This window comes from Protopterus annectens, chromosome 9.part0 (genome assembly GCF_019279795.1).
Source record: "Protopterus annectens isolate FY-2018-M chromosome 9.part0, PAN1.0, whole genome shotgun sequence".
NCBI lineage: Eukaryota > Metazoa > Chordata > Ceratodontiformes > Protopteridae > Protopterus > Protopterus annectens.
This window is the reverse complement of record NC_056743.1, coordinates 119,323,266-119,346,844: the sequence shown is the minus strand read 5'-3', so window position 1 is coordinate 119,346,844 and position 23,579 is coordinate 119,323,266.

Genomic DNA, 23,579 nt, shown 5'->3' with positions numbered 1-23,579 from the left:
GAAACTCTAGTGTCTGGCATTATTTACTGATTGTAATCCTCAGTGATTTACAAGAAAATCAAAACTTTTATAAGGGACAGAGCAAAAAATATGAGGTGAAAACCGGGCCATTCTGCAAAATTATGGGCGGGAGTATTATGGTCAATAGTATATGCCTTCAAACATTTTCCCAATTTAATCATACTTATTTACATCCAGTGTACCAGCTCTACATAAGCAAATCATCATTCAGATTAACTGCAGCTGATAATAGGGAACTTGTGCGGGATGGACCCATGTGTATATATGTGTATATGTATATTTATATCTTTAACAATTTAAACACGAATTGTGCTTTGTAGCAAGTGACGTGCGTAGGTATTGTCATCTTCAGCACCGAATACCAAGTTGGATATTTGTTACAAAAGTGCAGAGAATTGTTTTTCTTTTAAGTACAAGACATTGTGCTGCAAACATCTCAAGATCCTGCACTCCAAGTCTATTACGTGACACTGCAGCAGGCAGAGTAGAGACCCCTTTTCTTGAACTTGCTATCACTTAAGAGTTCTAGGCCAGAACTTGCTATCACATAAAAGTTCTAGGCCATACAGCTAATGATTAGTGCCTTGAATTCAGTTTGCTCATTGCTGCAAAGTCAATGTGCGACCCAGTGATGTATGCTGCAGTGAAGTAACAGAGTGAGCAGCCATATTCCTTTTATGTTGGCAAGCTGAAAGAGAATAAGAGGGAGTAAGGTGCAAAAGTCAGAGAAAGAACAAAGCAGTTACCAAATGCGGAGGTCTGTCTGCTGTCTTTCAGTGATGTCTTGTTCAGCACAGCCACACGTCATAAAAGCATAACAAACTCAGTGAAAGTTATAGGTCAGGAGAACATAAAAGATGCCTTTAAGGCACAAGCAGCTGCACTGAAGGGCCGAACTGCAGATTCAGGGTTTTGATATGTAGTCTGTGGTGACACAGCTCTGTTTGCTTCTGATTATCACAAACTTGAAGCTAACCTGAAGGTATGCACTATGGCTACAGGATTTTTATATGTACTCCATCATGGTGGCACTGTGCTGTTTACTTCTGATAAACTCAAACATCACTGATTACCAAATGGCTTGTGTGTGTGTGTGTGTGTGTGTGTGTGTGTGTGTGTGTGTGTGTGTGTGTGTGTGTGTGTGTGTGTATATTTATATATATACATATATATATATATATATATATGTATATATATATATATATATATATATATATATATATATATATAGGTATATATATATATATATATATATATATACACGTATATATATATATATATATATATATATATATATATATATACATATATATATATATATATGTACACGTATATATATATATATATATATATATATATATATATATATATATATATATAAAACCCACCCATGCATCCTATTGTGTCTGGCAGAGGGTGGGTTACGGAACCTCTTTCAGTCTATATAGAGAAGTCCTTATGGCCATTTGTGGATGGAATACCTACTATTTTGAGGGACACAAAAAATTTCTTACAAGATTTGTATCAGGGGACTGGTGGACTTGATAAGAGTAAAGGGTTACTACTTGTTACCCTTGATGTGGGGTCTCTGTTTATGGTGATACCAAATGACTGGGATATCGATAACAGGGGTTGTTGACAGAAGGCAGATACTACTCTGATGTTAAAGTGAGGCTGATATGTGAACTTATTGAGATTGTTCTAGAGAACAATGCGTTCATATCTGGCAAATATTACTATCTACAGAAGGTTGGAGTGGCTATGAGTACAGCTTGTGCCAATAGTTACGCCAACCTTGTGTTAGCCAAGTGGGAATTTGATATGGTCTTCAATAAGAATCCATCAGTTATGGGGTATAGAACTTTTGTTGATGATGTTTTTCTGTTGTAGAAAGGCAAGTCTTCTGTCTTTTGTAGATTATTTACACACCACTACAAATTTTTTAAAATTCACAGCAATATTTTTGCATTCTAGTGTTTCATTTCTTGATGTGACTATCAACAAGAGTGAATTGGGATGCTTCCGTACAGGTATGTTTAGGAAGGATGTAAGGAAAAATGCTCTGCTACATAGACAAATCATGCATCCTAGACATATTCCACGTAATGTTCTAAAGGGACAATTCTTGAGATTGATGAGGTTGCATAGTGATGATGCCGATTTGAAGGCATATTTTCAGTGCATCTAGTTACTTACATCCTATATTTTGATGTTCTGTTGAGTTTCCTTTTTATGCAGATTGCAGTACTAGGAACAATGTTTACTATTCTAAATGTGTTGCATGTGATGTCTACTATATTGGGAAAACCAATCGCCCTTTCAGGGACAGAATCTTGGAGCATGTACGCAATATTAGGAATTGCAAGAGAACCAGTGCCTTGGCTAAACATGTTACTGAAGCAGGAGGAGGACATAATTTTAAGTTTTTTGTTTTGGAAATTGTATTAGAAGAGAATAGGGGTGGTGATCTGGAGTGTAAAACGGCTGTGAACAAAAGTGGATTTTGCTCTTCAAAGCAGACACCTACCCTGGTATTAATGATATGGTTTCTTTGAAACCTTTCTTGAAATAGAGACCTTTAAAGCATTAATAGTACACTTGCACTTTAAATATTGGAATTGTTCCTGTTAATTAAGATATTTTTTTCATTGGTCATTATGTCTTTTTAAACTGCATTGTGTTACTATGCTGTTGTCTGAACAGACAACAGCATAGTAACACAATGCAGTTTAAAAAGACACAATGACCAATGAAAAAAATATCCGAATACCTGTAAAGTTAAAGTATCAGGTTTGGTTTGGAGTTCTTCCTTGAAAAAAATGATGAAAGGCAGAAATATAACTTAGGTCATACACTAGTAACTTCTTCATAATGAATAACATGGAGATGAGGAGCTTTTCTCTCCGGGTCTCTGCTGAAAATGAGCCAAAAGCTCAGCCAGACTAACCTGGTTAACAAATGTAAAATAAATAAATAAAAATAAATAAACATTATAAAAGAAAACTTTTCTTTCTTTTTTTTTTTAGTTGAACAAAACTGAAAAAATAAGTTAAATATATTAGTGTATAGAATATTAATAGCCACTTAATAAAAACGAAATGCTGATTTATCTGCTGTAGCTGTGAATCTGTATGCAAGTCACATAATGAAACTTAAGTCCATTTCAGATATTTTTCATTTTACATTTGGATTTTTGTTATTTATTTGCTCTTAACTTTTAAAAAACTTCTCTAAGAATGAGATGACAGCTGACAGTAAACATTCTGTGAGGGTAAAGAAAAGGATCTCTTGCAATTAATACTCCTTGCAGTTTCTTTTCCAGAATGATAATATCCATGAAACAGCAGAGTCATAGTCAAAATCATTTCTAAATATCCAGAGCTCCAGACCAGCAACAATAGCAGGCGTACAGTTTCAGAGGTAGAAATCCCTATGGAACTGTTAGCCTTGCTTGCAGCATCCTAGTGTCAGGTAAGATAAGAAAACGGGGACTAAAACCCATGGGGTCCCAGTTCAACTGGCAAATCACTTAAGATACAGAGAATAGTGGACTGAGATCCCCAGTTATCAAAGACTGAAAAACATACTAGGCACAACAATGTCAAAATTAAAACCCAAAATGTTGCAATCTTTCATAGGTTCATATGTTCATAGGTAGGTATTAGGCTATCAGCCCAAGGGCCTACGTAAGCCTAGCCAGCAAGGTACCATAGCTTACGCCACCCAAGAAAGTTATTTTCCTGTGCCACTGTCCAGCAGAGACACAGAAGTGATCCCCGGGGTGTATTTCCTATTTCCCATCCACTCATCAAGATTTTTCTTGAAGAGTGCTAATGAAGAACTTTGCTTGACATAGATGGGTAGCTTGTTCCAGAGTATAGGAAGTCTCTGGGACAGGAATCTATCCCTCCAGCGTGTCCTATTTATTGTGGTGACAAGGTTTAGGTCCCTAGAGCATGTAGCTTGGAGGGATTGGGATTTCTTTAGGTGTAGCATGTCCAACAGCTCTGGGTTTGACATAGCTTTATATGTTAGGCAGAGATCACCTCGGAGTAGGCGATATGCTACGGAGTAAAGCTGGAGTTTTTTGAGGCGGTCAGTGTAGGGCATTTGTTTGATGCCAGTAATCCTCTTTGTGAGGTACTTCTGTGGCCTTTCCAGCTGCTGCAGATGTCTTGTGAGGTACATTCCAAAAGGGGCGTTGTACTCTATAATGGGTCTAATGAGTGGCGAGTAGAGGGGAACAATGACCTCTTTTTTCCTGGATGAGAACCCTTTTATGATGAGGTGTGCCATGTAGAAGGATTTCCTGACTACTGTGGCGATGTGACTATCAAAGGACAGACTACTGTCCACCTGGGTCCCAAAGTCTCTTATCACACATTCGGTGTTAAGTAGATTGCTGCCTATGTGGTAGTTCATGGGTACATAGTTTTTACCAAAGGGGATGACACTGCACTTTTTGGCATTGAGCTTGAGGCCATGGCTCTGACACCAGGCATCTGTCTCAGTGAGACCCTTCTGTAGAATGTCCACATCATTTGGGGACTTGACTATGGCTCCTAGTTTGCAGTCATCTGCGAACTTCATCAGCCAGAGGCCTTCGGTTCAGAATAGCATCACCAGCAAATTAGATGAAAGTGGTTAGCCAGTAACTAATGGAAGCTTGCAGTAAAGTTATTGAAATTTGTAGTTTCCATTCAAAAAACAAGTAATCATTAATAGATTAATTCAGATGTTTTAATTTTCACAACTCCAGTAGTCCAAAACAAAATGTCTGAAAAAAACACAACAGTATTAGTTTTGGAAACATAATGATTCAGGGCGGAGTAAGTCCAATTTCAGTAAGAGCTCTTCATAACATTTGATGTTGCAATAAAATTAACACATTTTTAAAACACAATGAGACAGCAAGTGAAACTGCAGCAAGATTAAAAAAAATAATAATAAAATAAAAAAAAGAGAGAGATTTTAAAAATGCATAGCTTAAAACCTAGAACAAGTGGAATATTAGCCTGTAAAGATGCCTGATTAACCTTGCAAATAGGAATTACAGAAAATTGCTCAGTACATTTATGGATGATGGTTTTGATGTATCTGCAAGTTGCCAGTTGCCAAAATGAAGATAAGGTTAGCAAAATATTAGCTGTACAGTAATTTAGTATTAAGTGTGTAGTTATTGGACGTTTGCCTCCAATAATTAGGCCTGGTTGTATATTATGTATGAACTATGTCCTTTTGTGACATGTGAAATGTAACTTGCAATTATTGTGGAGCTTTTCACCCTGGGCCTCCACTGAAAATGGGCTCTTCTTGACCCAGTGGACATTTCTGGTCATCAAACTTAAATAAATAAATAAACTCAAACTGTACTTTGACTTGCTCTGCTCAAGTGTGATTGTGTTAATGCTGCAAACTTACATAGCCTCTCTCGATTTTCTATACAGACATGTCAGCAGAGATCAGCAAAAAAGAAAGGATAGTGGCAGTTACAAAACATAAACGGCATGATTTATGAAAATACTGTGCACAACATAGTAAACTGCACAATATAGTAGCAAAACTCTATGTGAGTCATGAAGACTGATACACAGGGGGACAAGACCAAGTATCCAAACTATCCATGCAAAAAAAAAAAAAACATGCAAACGTCCTCCTCAGAACTATACATGACTTGCAAACCCTTTACTTACCTGTTTACAGACTGGCCCCAACATGGTAGCTTATGGGACTAGAACCGCACACCTAAAAATGGTAGTGCACCTGTTCCCTTCTATGCTGATGCTAACAAAGCTCAGCAGCAACATACTGCAATGCAAAGAAGAAAAAGAAAGGTTAATTCTTTCCTTCCTTTCTTGAGTACAAATACTCCTACGGGTCACAAGGTCTCCTAGGGTGCAGGCAAACCTTCTACCTTAACCATACATGCCTCCACCCCCAGAAAGTGACACTGTTGAGCTCCCACCAATGGGAACTCTTACAGCATCTGATCCTCCTATTACCATAATAGTGTAATGACCACAGCTCCACTTCTATGCCTGATAAATGTAAAATGTTTATGAGTCACTGTGTGACATAACGTTAGAGCTCAGTAGAGTAGGAATATCTACTTGGTAAGGTATACAAGCATATAACACCTTACTAAGAAGGTATTCCCTTCTGTTTTGTGTATTGTCATACTGCTGACTATTCATTCTATGGCATCGGTATGCAGAGAGTCAGTGGTGTACATTTCAAAGACCTAGCATTTCTTTTATGAGCTACCTGTTTTGACTGCAGTCTGAATCTATAAATCAATACAATGACACTTGGTGTTCTAAATAAGGTGTGCATAATTCATGCAAACAGCTACATACTATCTTTATTAGTAGTCCAGCTGACATCCAGAGCAGCTTTATTAGAATAATTCCATGGAAGCCTGTCAGGGTAACAAGTTTCTGTAAATCCTAATCTCTGTCCATACGGTTTTAAGCAGAGCTTCATGCCTCAGGAGTCTATCACATTTCCATGGAATGCTCTTCACATAGTAAAAGGAACTGATACATTTTTACATGAGAATGGGAAATCGATGCTCCACATCTATGGTCACCCCCTCATTAGTCAGGTCTGACCATAAGCTAATCACCCTTAAATTCCACATCCCACCTCCACCCCCCAGTAAGGAAACCTCCATAAAAAACTTCTCCAAAGCCAACTTCATGCTACTTAAGTCAGAAGTGACAAACTTCATGACACCATGCAGATGGGAACTGAAAGTTCAACTGCTGAATCCTACACTAAGGCACTGTACGAGCACATCCACTCATGCATGAATCGTGCCATCCCAAATAGAACCAAGATGCTCTCATCCAAAAAAAGGAAGCCAATCTGGTGGTCCCCTGCCATAAACAAACTTTACAACAAAAGGAAGAAACTGTTGCAGAAAAGAGGAAAATCCCAGGATGCAAAAAACTCCCTTACCAGCCAGAGTAAGAAACTGAGATCCCTCATAAAATCCTCCAAAGCTAGTTATAAAAATAAAATTGCCAAAGTTTCCAAAGACAACCACAAGGCATTCTATAACTATGTCAAGAATCTAAATGGCAATGTTCAGATCTGCTTTGAGCTAAAACAGAATGGCATTAAATATACTGATCCCAAGGATATTGCCAATTTCCTGGCAGATCGATTCAGTGTCAACTTCACCCCCCCTCTCACCCCCTAAATGGCCCATCTCAATACCAGAAGATTGCCAAATTCCAGTAATAACGGTCACACAGGTAAAAAACGGACTCTCCAAAGCTAAGACTACAGCATCCATGGGACCAGATGACATCCTGGGCTGTGTACTACATGAACTACAATATGAACTGGCACCTCACCTAAGTGTCATGTTTAATCATAGCCTTACCTCAGGTTTCGTGCCCACTGAGTGGCACATAGCTACAGTTATCCCACCCCACAAGGGGGGGATCCACCTTGGATCCCGGAAACTACCGTCCCATCAGTCTGACAAGCCTTATCTGCAAGGCCATGGAGTGTATTATCATGGAATTTATAAACAAAGACATTGGCAACCTTCAAACACTGGACCCCACCCAGTTTGGGTTCGTGAAGGGCCGATCTTGTCTCCTGAACCTGACTGACTTCTTCGAATCAGTCTCTAAAGCCATGGACAAGGGTAAGGTGGTCCACACAGCCTATCTAGACCTTGCCAAGGCCTTTGACACCATCCCCCACTCTGGAATCATAGATAAACTTACTAAGCTGGGCATTAATCCCTACGTCACCCAATGGGTTGCTAACTGACTTACTGACAGAACCCACACTGTAAAAGTAGCCGACTCCAAATCCAGCTCCAGACAAGTGACAAGTGGAGTACGTCAGGGTTCAGTCCTGGGACCGCTCTTGTTTGGCATCTACTTCTCTGAAGTACAGACCAACACTAAGGGACTCTGGCTAACAAAGACCGCAGATGACTGCAAACTGGGAGCCATTACTGAATCCCCAAATGATGTGGATACTCTACAAAAGGGCCTTACAGAAACAGATGCTTGGTGCCAGAGCCATGGGCTCAAGCTCCAATGCCAAGAAATGTATAGTTATCCCCTTTGGGAAAAAACATGTATCTGTGAATTACCATATAGGTGGCAGTACACTAAACACCGAAAGTGTGATAAGAGACTTAGGGACACAGGTGGACAGTGGTCTCACCTTGGATAACCACATCGCCACACCAGTCAGAAAATCCTTCTATGTGGCACACCTCATCACTAAGGGCTTTTCATCCAGGAAAAAAGGAGGTCATTGTCCCACTGTACTCATCCCTCATTAGACCCATTATAGAATACAACGCCCCTTTTGGTATGTACCTCTCAAGACATCTGCAACAACTGGAAAGGCCGCAGAAATACCTCACTAAAAGAATCACAGGCCTAAAGCAGATGCCCTACGCTGACTGCCTTAAAAAACTCCAGCTATACTCTGTCACATATCGTCTACTCAGAGGCGATCTCTGCTTAACATACAAGGCCATGTCAAGCCCAGAGCTGTTGGACATGCTACACTTAAAGAAATCCCAATCCCTCAGAGTCACACGCTCCAGGGATCTAAACCTTGTCATCACAATTGCTGGAGGAATAGGTTCCTGACCCAGAGATTCCCCAGACTCTGGAATAGATTGCCCATACATGTCAAGGAGAGTGCCTCTTTGGCCCTCTTCAAAAGGAACCTTGATGATTGGATGGGAGAAAGGAAATTCACCCCAGGGATCACGTCAGTCGCCGTGAAAGACAGGGGTCCAGGGAAGTAAATAGTGTGGGAAGAAATAGCCAGGGAATTGTTATGGCTAGGCTTGTATAGGCCCTAGGGCTGATAGCCTAGTACCAACCTATGAACCTATGAACCTATGCCAAACTATGTTTTAGATGAAAAGTCATGCAACTTTAGGTAGGCCTTTATTCTATTTAACATAGAGCACAGATATTATGTACTCTAGGCCACAGTTATATGGACCAAAGCTGGTTTGCCAACATGTTATTTAAATCTGTCCATATGCTGCTTCATGACATACATGAAAGAATAAAAAAAAAAAATAAAATATGAATGAAAACAGAAAAATCTGTCTTACTCAAAGAAAGACTGTTACTTTCTGATGTTTCCTATTTCTTTTGTTTCTCAAATTGCCTTAATCAGCTACTCCCCAAATTCAATGTAAAGCAAGGAGAGATGAGCAGTTCCCACTGATTCCCCATCAGTCATTTTCTACCTTTTCTGGAACCTGCATGATAATTCTGCTAAAAGCGCTAGTCCTACTATCACCATGGTGATTTTAATGCGTACCATGTTATTTCTTGTTATCTGGTCTTAAGGTGCCCATATAGCATCAGACCGCACCCTCCACAAAGTCTATGAATTGGGAGAGGGCTGTCAATCCCTGTCTTAGGACTGCAAGCACTCCTCACGTGTGAATGCATAGAGGTCCCCTATCCTAATGCCCCCCAATCCCACCCTCTATCTGTGTTGCTGGGATGCTGACAACAAAGTCTGAATTTCCATGTTAACACTATAAAATACTCCTGCAGTTCTCAGTAAAAAAAAGTCATTGTCTGCTAACAATCTATTTCATGTTCTATAAAATGCCTCAAAGTAAAATGATTCTAATGAGTTTTACTTTTATGAGCCTAGAAAATAAATTTCTCATTATCCTTGCAGCTCTCTTATTTTATGCAATCCTCATGAAGCACAGGAGTAATATTTTTTTTCAGTCAACAAAAACAAACCTTTCACTTCAAACCCAGTATGTGCCTGAAGAAACCAGCATACCGGCCATATGACATATTTGAATGGAATTTTGAACTTCAGACTTGTATCTTTGCCAGCTCCAGCTACTTTTTCTGCTCGAGTATCATTTAATATAGGCATTTCCTAACCCCACTTTTGAAAAAACAGTAGCTTTTCTTGACTTGTCAGCTACTGATGGTTATTTTTGCCACTTCTGCATGACATAATTACTCATGTCTGGCTGATATAATTAACCACCAGTGGAGAGAAGGTGGATTTTAAGAAACACTCTGCAAAATGCATGGAAAAGTCAGTCTCATGAGAGTTTAGTTAATTTTTTGCACATGCATAGCCTTGGTTCTTTGTAATACTTCCCATCAAGTATTTCATCATAATTTTTTCCAAACCACCAATGGATGATACAAAAAACATATTTTATTCTTGTAATATGAATGTTTATAAAGCTGAACTCACTTTTGAGAAATAAGGATTCATAAAATTAATCATAGCGCCAGATGAGCATTCCAACAGAATTCAGATTAAGACAGTGGAATGAATCACTGATAGCCTGGTTATCCCAAAGGAAATGAAGAACACAGTACCTTTAAATCAGTTAACACATGCACATAAATAAACATAAAATATGAAGGCCACAGGTGTGCAGTTCACAGTAAAAGTAATTTACAGGTGCAAATGTCTTGTGCAAGCTGTGCACTGCTCTGTGATTGCTTACAGTATAAAATGTTTGTCCAAGCACACTTACTGTACACATCAAAAGGGAACATGAGAGAACATGCTCTACGAAAAAAAGAAAACTCATTTACCCAAATAACAGTTTATTAAAAGGAAAACTAGTTAAAATCTACAGTGCACACTCCTCCACATTTGCAAGATGGTTAACATTAAACTAACCCTTATGTAAGGGTACCAATTATTGGAAACTCAGTAGCAAATCTGCACTGTTTTGTTTGTTACTGTACTCTGGCTCTGCTTTATGAACGTTTGTTTGATTGGGATTAACTAAATAATCATACATATTTAGTACTTAATAAAATACTTGATTATGAATAGACTGATATGTCTAATTTATTATTTTTCAAGTGGTCATGTTAAGCAAAGGTTTAAAAGACCAATATGGTCAGAAAGTAGAAAAAAAAAAAATAGGAGCATATTCTGATCTTTTATGAAGTGCTGATATGCCTGATTAGCTTAAGTCACTATTTTGTAATTTGTTCTACCTTAAGATGCTCTGATGAGGGATACCATACCAACATTAATTTGCTTTTAAGGTAAAGATTCTTTCTCCCATATCTCACGTTCTTCCTACAATCTAAGATGTTTACATTACATCTTGTAATACTTTGTTCCATCTTTCCACTTAGAATAGCACTCCTTAGAATTGCTGCTTTAAGAATTGTTGGGAAGATTTTTTTTTATATTTTTGCAATCAGCAAGTCATTTTACTTAATGTTCTTTGTAATCTTCTAAACAAACATACATGGACTCTTTTATTTCATATATGGGGGAGGGAGAATGATTTGCTTTTCTGAAAGAGTAAACATTTGCTGAGCTAAAGTACCATCCTCCACCAACTCACTTGATCATTATCAACCCAAAGTGTCATGTTTCTGAGCGGTTTACTTTGTTGTGAGAAGAGAGCTGGTTTCTCTTTTCTCAATGGCCTGTAGACCAACAGATTTGAGGGAATGCAGCAGAACTACAAACAACATGCTGTATTTTACAGTCTAAAATCCTTAAATGAAATGAACAATAAAATGCAAGCTCCAGGAGACTAATTCCTATAAAGAGTAGCAAGAGATTTCATACAAACTCTAAATTGTATAAATACTTGTACCAGAAGCATAGGTAGGGTGGACTGACAAGTGTCTAAGGGTACAACTGGTAGCTGCCAATCAATGTGATACATCTTCAATTCAACACTGGTCTTCATAAATTAATTCTGGTGTTACATTTGCAGTCAACACTGAAGAGTTTTAGCACTACACGTGTGGCATAAATTGTATAGCAGCTGCTTATTAAGAATGCACGTGTTCCTCCTCAACTCAAATCATCACGAAGAACTGACCTGGCTAGCATCTTAGATCTTAGATGAGGCTTGCCAAAATACAGGAAGTTTTTTTGAGGTGTTTGTTTTGTTTTTGTTCTTCAACTTAAAGTTGAGAGGCAGGGGTGCCAGATTGGGGGATAGCAGTATGCACCAGAACAGCTAGCTTAAACTGAACAACACTGAAATGCCACACAAAGGGATAAACAGCCAAGTTGAGATATAATAAGGTATGGTATTGTAGGGTCAGCTCTACACAGAGGAAAATGCTTGCTAGGATTACAGAAATCTGTGATAAAGTTGTTTTCTTTAAAATAAATATCTACCATTCAGTACATTATCTCCAGAATACACTGATCTTTTTTCATGTGCACTAATGAATTATTTTGATTATCCTGTTTTCCATCATGTTGGGTCAGTACCAGGAATTTAAACATAAAATATATGCTTTCTTCCTTCATATGTTTACATTTATTTGTTTCTACCTTTTTTTTTTTTTAACTGACACTCATTCTTCTTAAAGATTTTTCTCAGTTTTGTTCCCACAGCCACACTGTTAATCATACAACTATGACTTATAAAATATGTAACTTCCAAACAGGAGCATATTATTTATTCATTTATACTTCGTTGACTAGATTAGTGTCACTAGTCCAATGGCCCCTTTTTAGGGGAGATACCTGAGGTGGTATTCATACTGACTAGTGAAAATTTGGCCAGGGCACTGAAGAACTTATCCTACCCTTTGGAGCTGCTAGGTGGTGTTAGAGGGTAGCTACTGCAGCAAGGAAGAGCTTCAAGATGGAGGAGCGAAGTGAGAATGCTGTCATTAAAATTGAGCAAGACAATACAGAAAGTGTTGTGGTTGTAGATCGTGAGGAAGACATGGTGAAAACACTTCAAGAAGGAGGTATAGATACACAAGATTTGGTGAATATAATGAACCGGAGCAATCTAGAAAACAGTTTGTTTCGTGATGGAGTGGAAAGCACTACAGATTATCTGTTGCATGTCTGGTTAGGGGGTCAACAAGAAATCAGCTGAGCGATTCACTTTTGCAAAAGGAATAAAAAAGACTTGCATCCAGTCTGAAGTACTGAAAAAATGAAGGAAGGAAGACAAACTGAAAGAAAACAGCAAATGGTGACAATTAATTTTGCAAGTTCGAGGAAGGTGTTGTGGTCAAATGGCATTCAAGGAATATTATCATGGAAATTATTGGCTAAAACACCATATCATCAGCTCAAATAAATTTATTTTAATCTATATAGTTATTTATTTTATTGTTATCTATTCTCTGGGAAACTCCAACTTGGCTCAAAGGATACCTATTTTCAGTGGAGGCCCAGGGTGAAAAGCTCCAGGTTACAGCAGAAAAACATTTTATAAATACTACACATTAAAATTATTACAAGGCACATACAATATGAACTCATATTGGTGACACATTCAACAGTATGCAGTAATAAATATTCCCCGGGATTCATGAACCTTGCGCCAGGCGCCAGCATAGCGTCGGCGTTATAACGCCAAATATGGCTGCTTAGCGATTCAGGTATGAATGAATTCCACGTGCACTACCGGCGTCGCGGACCGTCCCGCCCGCGTAGGTATGCAAAACACACTGTGTGCGGTATTGCACCATGCAAATGAGGGCAATAGCGATCCACGAAGTGGCGCAGGCGTAGCGTAAGGGCACGGCAATGTAAACCAAAAAAAACGGTTTACATTTACCCAAACATACCGGAGGAGTAACGGAAGGCTGTCAAAGTCAGGTATCATATAGGTGCAATATGCCAATGTGGAAAGGCACCGAGAATGTCCAAAGAAAATATGCACAAAATGTAAAAATGACATAAATGGCACGTACGTAGAAAGAACAGCAGACCCGGGGGATGTGTGCACAGAAGTTGTAAAGCAATGAAATAATATGATAATGTCCGAAAAGAGCATTAGAACACAAATCAGCTGCACAGCCACCACACACCATAGTATGTATGTAAAGCTGCAACCCCAGCGCAATGGTTGTCAAGGAGTGGAGGCGGTGTCCGGCGCCCGTAACCAGGTATTAGTAGTCAATTCCATGCAAATGAGGCAGATAATAGTGAATCGCAAAAAAGCGCCAGCGTAAGGATGGAGCAAATGGCGTGGCGGTACTACACCGAGAGTGGCCTACACGAGATACATGTCAACCACACAGGGTGTGCCACTGTAGGAGGAAGGATATTGGAGGACAGCAAATCTGGGCTGTACAATGCACATTACAGCATCATGACTGGCGTGTTAGGAAATAGATGCGCTGACAGTACAGAATGCGCGTACAAATGCATGTGCACGAGGTCGACTACGTTCCCGAAACCAGTCATGTGGCGGCCTCACCGGCAACAACCAGGGATATAGGAAGGTAATGCGGAGAATACGAGGAAATGCGGAAGCAGTGTAAATGTATCCGTAACGAGCAATTAACACCAATCAATGCAGGAAGGGCAAACGCCGGCAGCTGATAAGTCTGCATGCAGACTCCTGCAGAACGGGAAAGGGGAGGCATATGAGAGCAAAGATAATAGGGGATGTAGTAGAAATGCAAAGAGCAAAGAACCGAAATAGCACAGCCAAGTACAGAGGTAGCATAACTGCGGCCGCAGATAAAATGCATCATATGCCATGTGCGTGCAGGATGCAGTAATGTAAGATGCCAGGCGAAGGCAATGCAGGCAACTGTAATGTTACACTACAGGCAGTACCGTTGCAGCTGCAAGCGTAAAACCACGGAAATAATCCATGGATAGGGCCGCTGGACACACCCAATGACATCACCGGGTATACAGCACAACAGTAATAAATGTGAATGCGCAACACACAGCGCGATTTCCCAAACGCCGCACCGTGGGGTGTAAACAGGCGGGGAACTTTTAACATGTATATGCTGGGTGCCGCCGTGGCGTGATGCATAGGTATGTGGCAGAGACAGGCGGAGTTGCGGAGGGTGGTGCCGACAACTACCGTAGGCCTCACAGGAGAAGGAGAGTGTTCAGACCAAGGGTGACCTACCAGGGGCTGCGAGACCTGGAGATAGTAGCGCTACAGGGTGGACAGGGACACGTTACAGCAAATAGTGGAGCTGTGCCGGCCGCCTGAGAACAAGAGACAACAGAGGGAGCCCATCCCAGTGGACACAAAGGTATGTGTGAGCTTGCGAATACTGGCTACAGGTACCTTTCAAAGGCCCACCGGGGACATAATGGGCATCTCACAGGCATCAGCATCCAGGGTACTACACCAGTTCCTGGATGCCATGTTACCACATGCCCATGAGCACATAAAGTTCCCCACATCTCAGGAGGTTGGCTAGCAATATCGCCGCTTCCACCGTGTGGCACAATACCGGAGGTCCTGGGTGCGATAGACTGTGCGCACATAGAAATCAAGTCACCACCTGGGGAGCAGGGTAGGCGCTACATCAACCGCAAGGGATACCCCTCCATCAATTGCCAGGTCGTGTGCAATGCGGGGGGCATTATCATGGATGTGTGTGCTGGCAGCCCTGGAAGCTACCACGACTCCCATATCTGGCATGCCTCACAGCTGTATCAGGTATTCGCCAGTGGGGACATCACACAAGGTCACCTTGTGGGGATGCTGGCTACGCACTGGAGCCGTGGTTGATGACACCCATCAGAAATGCACACACACACATGCAAGAACGCCATAATGAGGCACACGCACAAGCGAGAATAATCATAGAGCGTGTGTTCGGGATCTTGAAATCACGGTTCCGGTGCTTGGATACATCCGGTGGAGCCTTGCAGTACTCTCCAGGCACAAGTGCCCACATATTCATAGTATGTTGTATGCTACACAATATGATTCTGCGGAAACAGCTGCTGCAGGGACATAATGCCGGAGGGCCACCAAGCCCGCCACAACTGCCAGGGCAAGCACAGGCACAGGGCGTGCGGCGCCACGGACACACTGAGCCAGCCCCAGTAGGTAGACAGAGGCGTGCCAATATGCCTACGCCCTGGCAAGAGGGAACGCATAGCACATACTTTGACAGTGTAGGCCCCATGGACTGACACCTCCTGACCTGCACACACAGTAAAATGGACGCCACACAAACATGTCCGCCCGTAATGTGTACCGTATGCGGACGTATGTGTGACTCCAACAAAGGCACCGCCAAACACTGCACATCCAATAGTCAGCAGAGCATGGAACGCCAACACCTCAGCCGCCGGTTCAACAGCACCGGCGTAGCCATATGCTGCCACTATCGCCGCAAGTCGACCACACATATGCATTTGCATACACAGATACGGAAATACATATCAGTACACATGTAGAAATATATGCGCATACACAGATAGAAAGGACAACAGGGTAATACGGAACCCAGGGATGCAAGGTCACAGATAAGTAAGGCGAAATCACCACATATTAAACATAGTGACCGACAACCCGATCATCCTGGAGGGTGGGCAGGGCAGGTAACGCCAGCCATGGAAATGTTAACCTGCAGCAATACATATCCGCGTGTCGGGATGGTCACCGGTCCACGGTACAGTAACGGATATGTGTAGGGTCATCACCTGTCCCACGTTGTGAGGACAGTCCACCTTTGGGCAGTTGTGTCCTGCAAAAACAATGACAAAATGGCAAATGTCCTGAGATTGTAGGACAAAACCATTTCCCATAATTACTTTATTAGTTGCAGAAAACAGTTATTTTGTAGAAGAAACATCTAAATATGATAATAAACAGAATAAGCAACTGTAATGCTACAGCTTTGTATTCCGTCAAAAAGTGAATCGCTGTCCTCTGTACTGGCCGTGGGTATGTGTTGGCATGCAAAACCTGGCGTACCTACTAAAAGGTCCCACCTTGGCCCTTTGGAAAGGTGGCAACCCTACCTATGGTCGTGTCATATCCATAGGACATGAGTGCGGAGGTACACGCCGCCACCGGCGATGCGGCCAACGTAGGTATTGTGTCCAACCGTCGGTCGCAGCGGAAAGCATACCAGTGAAGTGTACGACATTATGAGGAACGTACCACATCTGGTGTGTAAAACAGTGCATGTTCCTCGCAGTTCCTCCAAGTTCCACATTGAAAATGTCTCTCAAACAACCATTGTTAGGAATGTATATAAATGACATCCTGGTAAATAGAATGTACTCATAGTAAGTTAGTAAAGGTTCTTCACTGTAAGTAAATCAGCATATCATAATCAACCTATGACCTACTTAGCTGAAGTTGTCACTATGCCATTACTATGTGTTCCACATTATGCCCATGTGTTTCACATTACTACTGTGTGTGTTCCCACTCCGAAATAGAAGGTTGACAGCCATGGCGGCAATATGTGTATGTGTGAGGTGAGGTTGTCGTGTGTTCCGCTGTGTGTGTGTAATGTGTGTGCCAGTGTAAACTGTGTATGAAGGTGACATGTCACAGCGGAGTGTAATAACAGGCGTAGGCATACAGTACAGGAACCATAGGCGTATGTACAGCAGTACCCACAAAGTAGTACCGACATCTCCTCAGTGGCTATGCGTGGCGGCGTAAAATGATGCAAAGCGCAAATGTCCCAAAGTGTACCACAGGGCCATAGCAACCAGGAGGTGCAAAGGCCGCATGTACAAACCACGACCGTGGGCATGGCGGCCATAACGTACACTCCACACGGTCCGTCGGCAGCGTTACAGCATCAGGCATGTACGGAAAATCTGAATGTGCCATCCGGCACCGATCGTGAACAGTCACGGTCCGGTAAATACCGCGGTGTGTTCCACGACCGTGACGTAAGCAAGCGGCACACGAATAGGAGGCTACCGGTAGCATACAGTCCACCCCAAGTATAGGACCACAATCACCGTAACTATCAGCGACAAAATGCCAATGGATGGTAGGCACGGACGAACATCCGCAGATATATAACCGATGTGAAGGAGGAATACGTGCAGGAAGCACACATGCAGGCGATACCGACAGCAGACGACATCAACAAAACAAACACTCCCGGAACCACACAGGTAACCCGCAGCTCCCCAAGCACGGATGGAGCACACACACAAGCATATCTGGTATGTATAAATGCAAGACTCACACACCGTACCCGTCACCCACATCCGCAGATATACCCCATTGCACATATCAAAGGGATAACAGCTAAAACAGTAGCAAACACATACAGGCAGTGAATGACAGCGGCATACCCACAACAAGCTCCTGGGAAACACTAGCAGCGGCTCATGCATCCATGCATTCGCTATGTACAGGAAAATAACAGCCATGTAACACATTTGAATGCACAACGCCATCGACAGGCGCCGCCAGGACACGGGGACCCACATGTCGAACACAATACCATACCCAACACACACAATCCACGGCTAACACCACAGCGAAATGTACCCGACAACACACATAGCGGATGCAGTCACACAAACATGATACAATACATACCATCCTCACGAAGGTATTGCAAATAACCAACGGCCACACGAGGAAAGAACCATGGCCTAGTGCCGGCGTAGCGAGCGAAAGGAAGGGGATCACCGCTGATATGCGCATAAGTACACACCGAGGAACAGCTATTGGCCTGATTAACCCACATGCATCAGGCGGCGGCGAATATAAGGAAGACCCTGGATATTCAAACCGTATGTTCATACCGAGCAGACAAAGTAGACAAAGAGAAAAAGGGAATAGAGGCGAAATCAAAACAAAAGGCGGAAAGGTATGTCGAACCCACGACATGTACTGGTGTGTAACGCACGATCGCATGACGAATCTGTACAGTATGTGAGCGGTGTGTGTAGGTAAAGATACCTGTCCATCAGGCAGAGAGGGGCGAAGGTTGGATATGTAATGCTAAAGCGCGCAGCATACCAACAACTGTGGACAACGTGTGCACAGCAGTGGGACAACATGTAAACACCGCGATAACCCCAGGGCGGCTTGCCACCCTTTCAAAAGGCCAAAGTGGGAAATCGTCGGGACACACTTCAGATGTTACAGGTGGACACATACCCATGGTCAGTACAAAGGTTAGAACTCTACTCTTTTGCATAATGAAATGTGTAGTCTTGTAGCAGTTCAGTTGCTTATTGTGTGTCTTGTAACAGTTAGGAATGTACATACATAAATAAGTATGTTATGCAACTCTTACATAAGAATGGGATATAGTGATGTCCCACAATCTCAGGACATTTGCCATTTGTGATACATTTGTCAGGACACAACTGCCCAAGGAGGGACTGTCCCTTGCAAAGAGGCACAGGTGGTAACCCTACCCCAGGTCTGCCATAGGGGTTGCAAACACAGAACAATGCCACCACCCACCGATGTTGGCAGTGGATATCCAACACTGAAGTGCCACAGCAGGGGATAGGACATTTATGTATAGTGTCACAGCACACATGTGCATGGGCATATACCGTCGATGTCATACGGAATGTCGCACGGCGTGCACCTATCCCACGCAGTAGGCGACTATGTCAATTATGTGTAATGCAAAGCTGGCATGATGGATATGTTCACAAATCATAGACAGTATCACAGGCATAGCATGCATGATGGAGCGATGGGCTAATGTTATATACATACACAAGATATGTATGGCCTGCACATATGGGACAATGTAGTAGCAGAATAGGTACCGAAATGGAGGTAACAGCAAGTGACCATGTCCAAGCGTTCCATAGCAGGTGCAATGTGTGCCACAATGATGTCCAGCAGGGCCGTGTGTAAACACATGTGCAATGTACACAGTACTGACACCCCCATGGTAGTGTCCACTGAGCGGCAGAACTGGATGTCAACTGTCATGTCTATACAATACGTCCGCTGTGGTGGTACCATGGGTGTGTGTCACCCACCAGCAAGGCAGCTATCACACGACTAGTGACACAGTGTGCCCCTGTGGGATGTGCACAGGACCTATGTCCCACAGCATGGTGTGTGTCCAGTCTGTGGATGTCACACAGGCGCCGGGCTGAGCAATGTGGCATGTGTGCACACATGCAGGACTGCTACTCCCCTGCCCACAGCAAGCGCCATGTAGGAGTACTACATGCATCAGTACTGTGGAGAACATGGCCCATGGCAGAGTACATTACACCCCTGTGTTAGTGGCATGCAGGTGAGCACAGATGTGTTACATGACTGTCATTTGCATATGTCAACTGTCTGAGCTGGGTAGAGAGCACAGCATGACTATACTGAGACATGTAACGTTGTATCCATTGTGTAAGGTACACCACACATGTGTCATTGTAACACGGCCTGCGTGTACATGTGTGTATGGCACAGGTACAAGGGCACCCAAGGTATCAGCTAGACATACGGTCCAGAAATGTGTAGTCCTGCACATGTGTACCCACGCTATGGTGTAATATGGCAACCACAGCACCATGTGGGCCATGTGTGTGTACATCAACCATGTACAACGTGATATGCCTGTATAGGGACAGTATCCATGTGATACACAGCGCATGACTGTCAGTATGCAAAGGTGATGTGTATGCACTATGTGTAATGTAACTGATGCAATGATATCTACATGATATATCTGCCACACTGACACCTGTATGGGTGTCAGCAACATGAGCAGGATGAGCTAGAATGCTGCCAGGTATGTAGAAGTGGTACATGTAGGCATGTACAGTACTGTGTGACAGCAGGTAGTGCGTATGCAAATACTGAGCATGAGGGCCACATGTCTGAGGCGTGCAATGCCACACGTCCCTGAAATGTTGTAGTCAGCATGATATGCCTGCACCACTGTGTGAACTGTACAGAAGGCACATGGCGTAACATGCCGATACATAGGGTACGATGTGATGCTGGATGTGTACACTGTCAATAGCATAAAGTGGAATGGTGCTGAAGGGCAAAGAGCGGATCATGTCTGATGTGATACCCTCTGTACCACCCCAACCACCCATGCAATAATATGACAGGTGGCCAGCATGGGATGTGGTGTGCTGTGGCGCACAGAAGCCCAACAAGGGTGCCAGGAAAGGCATGCAGGTAGTCATTGAGTGTGTGAAGCATGTATGTCAAGATGTGGCCCAGTGCCATACTGAATGGCCCAGTCATGGGTGTACAGATGCAGCCCCATACGTGCAATGCAGTACCATCCATGTGTAGTGTGATAGATGTGGTAGTGTGGTGGTCAGGGTGCTGCGTACATGAATGGGCTAGCAGTCACTGGCGTGTGCTGCTGCAGAGACATGTAACAGCCAGGTTGGCGGGATACAACAACTCCGGCGGTTGGAGGTGACATTGGGACTGTGTTCCCAGACATAACATGTGCATGACAGTACTATGTATGTGTCCACAGGGTTAATACAATGTCCAGCCAAGGATTGGAACCCTGTAGTGAGTGAGAGTGTGTATTGTTGGTAGGTACCCCATTGGCAGGCAGGATGCCAGCAACATCTGTGTCGTCAATGCCTGCATGACCGTGGTATGCTGCATTGAATGTGGATGTAGTCAAACAGCAGAGACATACCACCACACTGCGTGAGGGCCCACACTGCAATGTCTGGCAGTCATGTGTAGGTAGCTAGCTGTGGATATGTCATGCACCAGCAGGACACACCATGACTGTCAAGTGACACACAACACACAGGTGAACAAAACTACCGTGCAACAGCCTGCACATGTGCCCATACAGCACGTGTGCATGGAACAGGAATACCACTGTGGCGTCTGTGAAAATGCCAGCACCACCATGTCTCAGTGTGGAATAGCATGGTCCCTACCAGTGTGTAAATGTAGCAGAAGTGCACTGTGATCACTGTTGGCATAGGCACATAGACTGTCCATCGGACGGGGTGCCATGCCCTCAACTACCTCTGTCAGTGGATGTCAGTAATACCGGCTGTAGTGTGTATGTACCATGCATGCTGCTATGGTTGTGTGCTTAGGGTGTGGCTAGCAGGGATGGTAAGCATGGATGTTCAGCAAACAGAGGGAGGTGTGTAGGCCTAGCATACAGACACATGGAGGTTTGGTGCATGCTGAGGGTAGTGCAGGTATGGTATGTGTCGTGTAATGTGTCACCCAGCTATGCGTACTGCATGGCAAAGCATGTGTGGAGTGCGTGGGAGTCCATACTAGGGAAGGTCGTGTTGCTGGCAATACATAGCAGTAGCAACTGTCCCAGGTGCAATGTACAGCATGCCAACCCGACTGGCATGTAACCTGTGGTGTACAGTGTCTGCACTGTCGCGTGTCACAATGTGTGTAGTGGCCACAAACATGGGTATCTGAACATGGACTACCTATGATGCAATGTGTCATGGGAAAATACAGTATGTGTGTAAATCACGGTGTGGTGTGGGAACCACCCACCTGTGTGTGTTGCAGTCCAGGTATGTGACTGGGAGGTATGATCTGTGTACAATCTGGACTGGCAGGTGTGCCGTGTAGGGCATGGAGGCAGGTCCCAGGCACCGTAGATAAATGACATGTGTGCTGTACTGTGTGTGCAGTGCTACTGTACAACACAGTGGAGGGTGTAAGCATTGTCACACATCACTGCATGCTGTGCCTACCTGTGACAGCCCTGCCAGAGGCAGACATGTGACACCGCTGCACAGGCAGCATAGCATGAGAAGATGTACATGTGGGCTGCACACCTTAGCCAGATGTCCACCGTCATGTGTGCCGCGGTAGTGTGGTTCAACACGACTATCAGACTGGACAAACAGCACATGCCTGCATAACAACAGTATGACCATAGTCAACAGTCCCAGTGACAGAGTAGGCCAATGTAGACTATCCCTGCATGCAGACCAGTGGCTACTGGACACCTGGCTAGACACACACCTGGACGGTTAATCCACCATTGAGCCATCACATGTCCACGTCCATGTGGGCCGTACAATGTCATCACAGGGTGGTCACAATAGCAGGTGGCAAGGCAGACACGGTGTACCAGGTGATGTGTCATGTGTGCATATGTTGAGTAGCACAGCCGTTCACATGTCTGCAACATACTGGTGCCACGATGTATACTGTTACATGATGAATGGAACTGCACTGTCACCCACTACAGGGCCAGCTGGCACAGGTGTGGTGTGACTGGTGTAACCCATGTTTGCACAGGATACACACTGCTGTTGTAGGCAGCCATGCTGGTGGCCACCAGTGATATATGCAGTGGTCATACAAACATACCGTACACAGTGTTCAGGCAGGAATGTCAATTGTCGTGGACGATGTGCTGCTATGTGAATGTGGGTGTTTGTTGTGAATGTCACACATCCAGAAGACACCATCTGGTGCAGTCATGGTTGTCAACACCGGTACACACATCCACAGCAGTCAGAACCCAGTCCCGACAATGTGTCAGTCACCCTTGTACCGTGTGCCATCTGTGCACATGGCGGAACACCTCCGACTGTCATCTAAGCTGGCTACATGATGGCTGGAATGTGCTGTAGAAATGTACAATGCTGGTAGCCCAATGAAGTACCTGGAATCAGACACAGTACACTATGTCAGCCATGTAAACCATGCACAACAATGACTGCCCAACAGACACAAACAATGCATTGACACATGGAACATGTGCTCATGACAACCCCACTGAGGTATGTTGCACATATAGATGTACAATTGTCATCTATGGCCATAGCATGGATGCAGACACACATACTCCACAGGTAGTACCATGTGATGTAGGTAGGGGCATTGCTTGTGTATATGTCACAGTAGA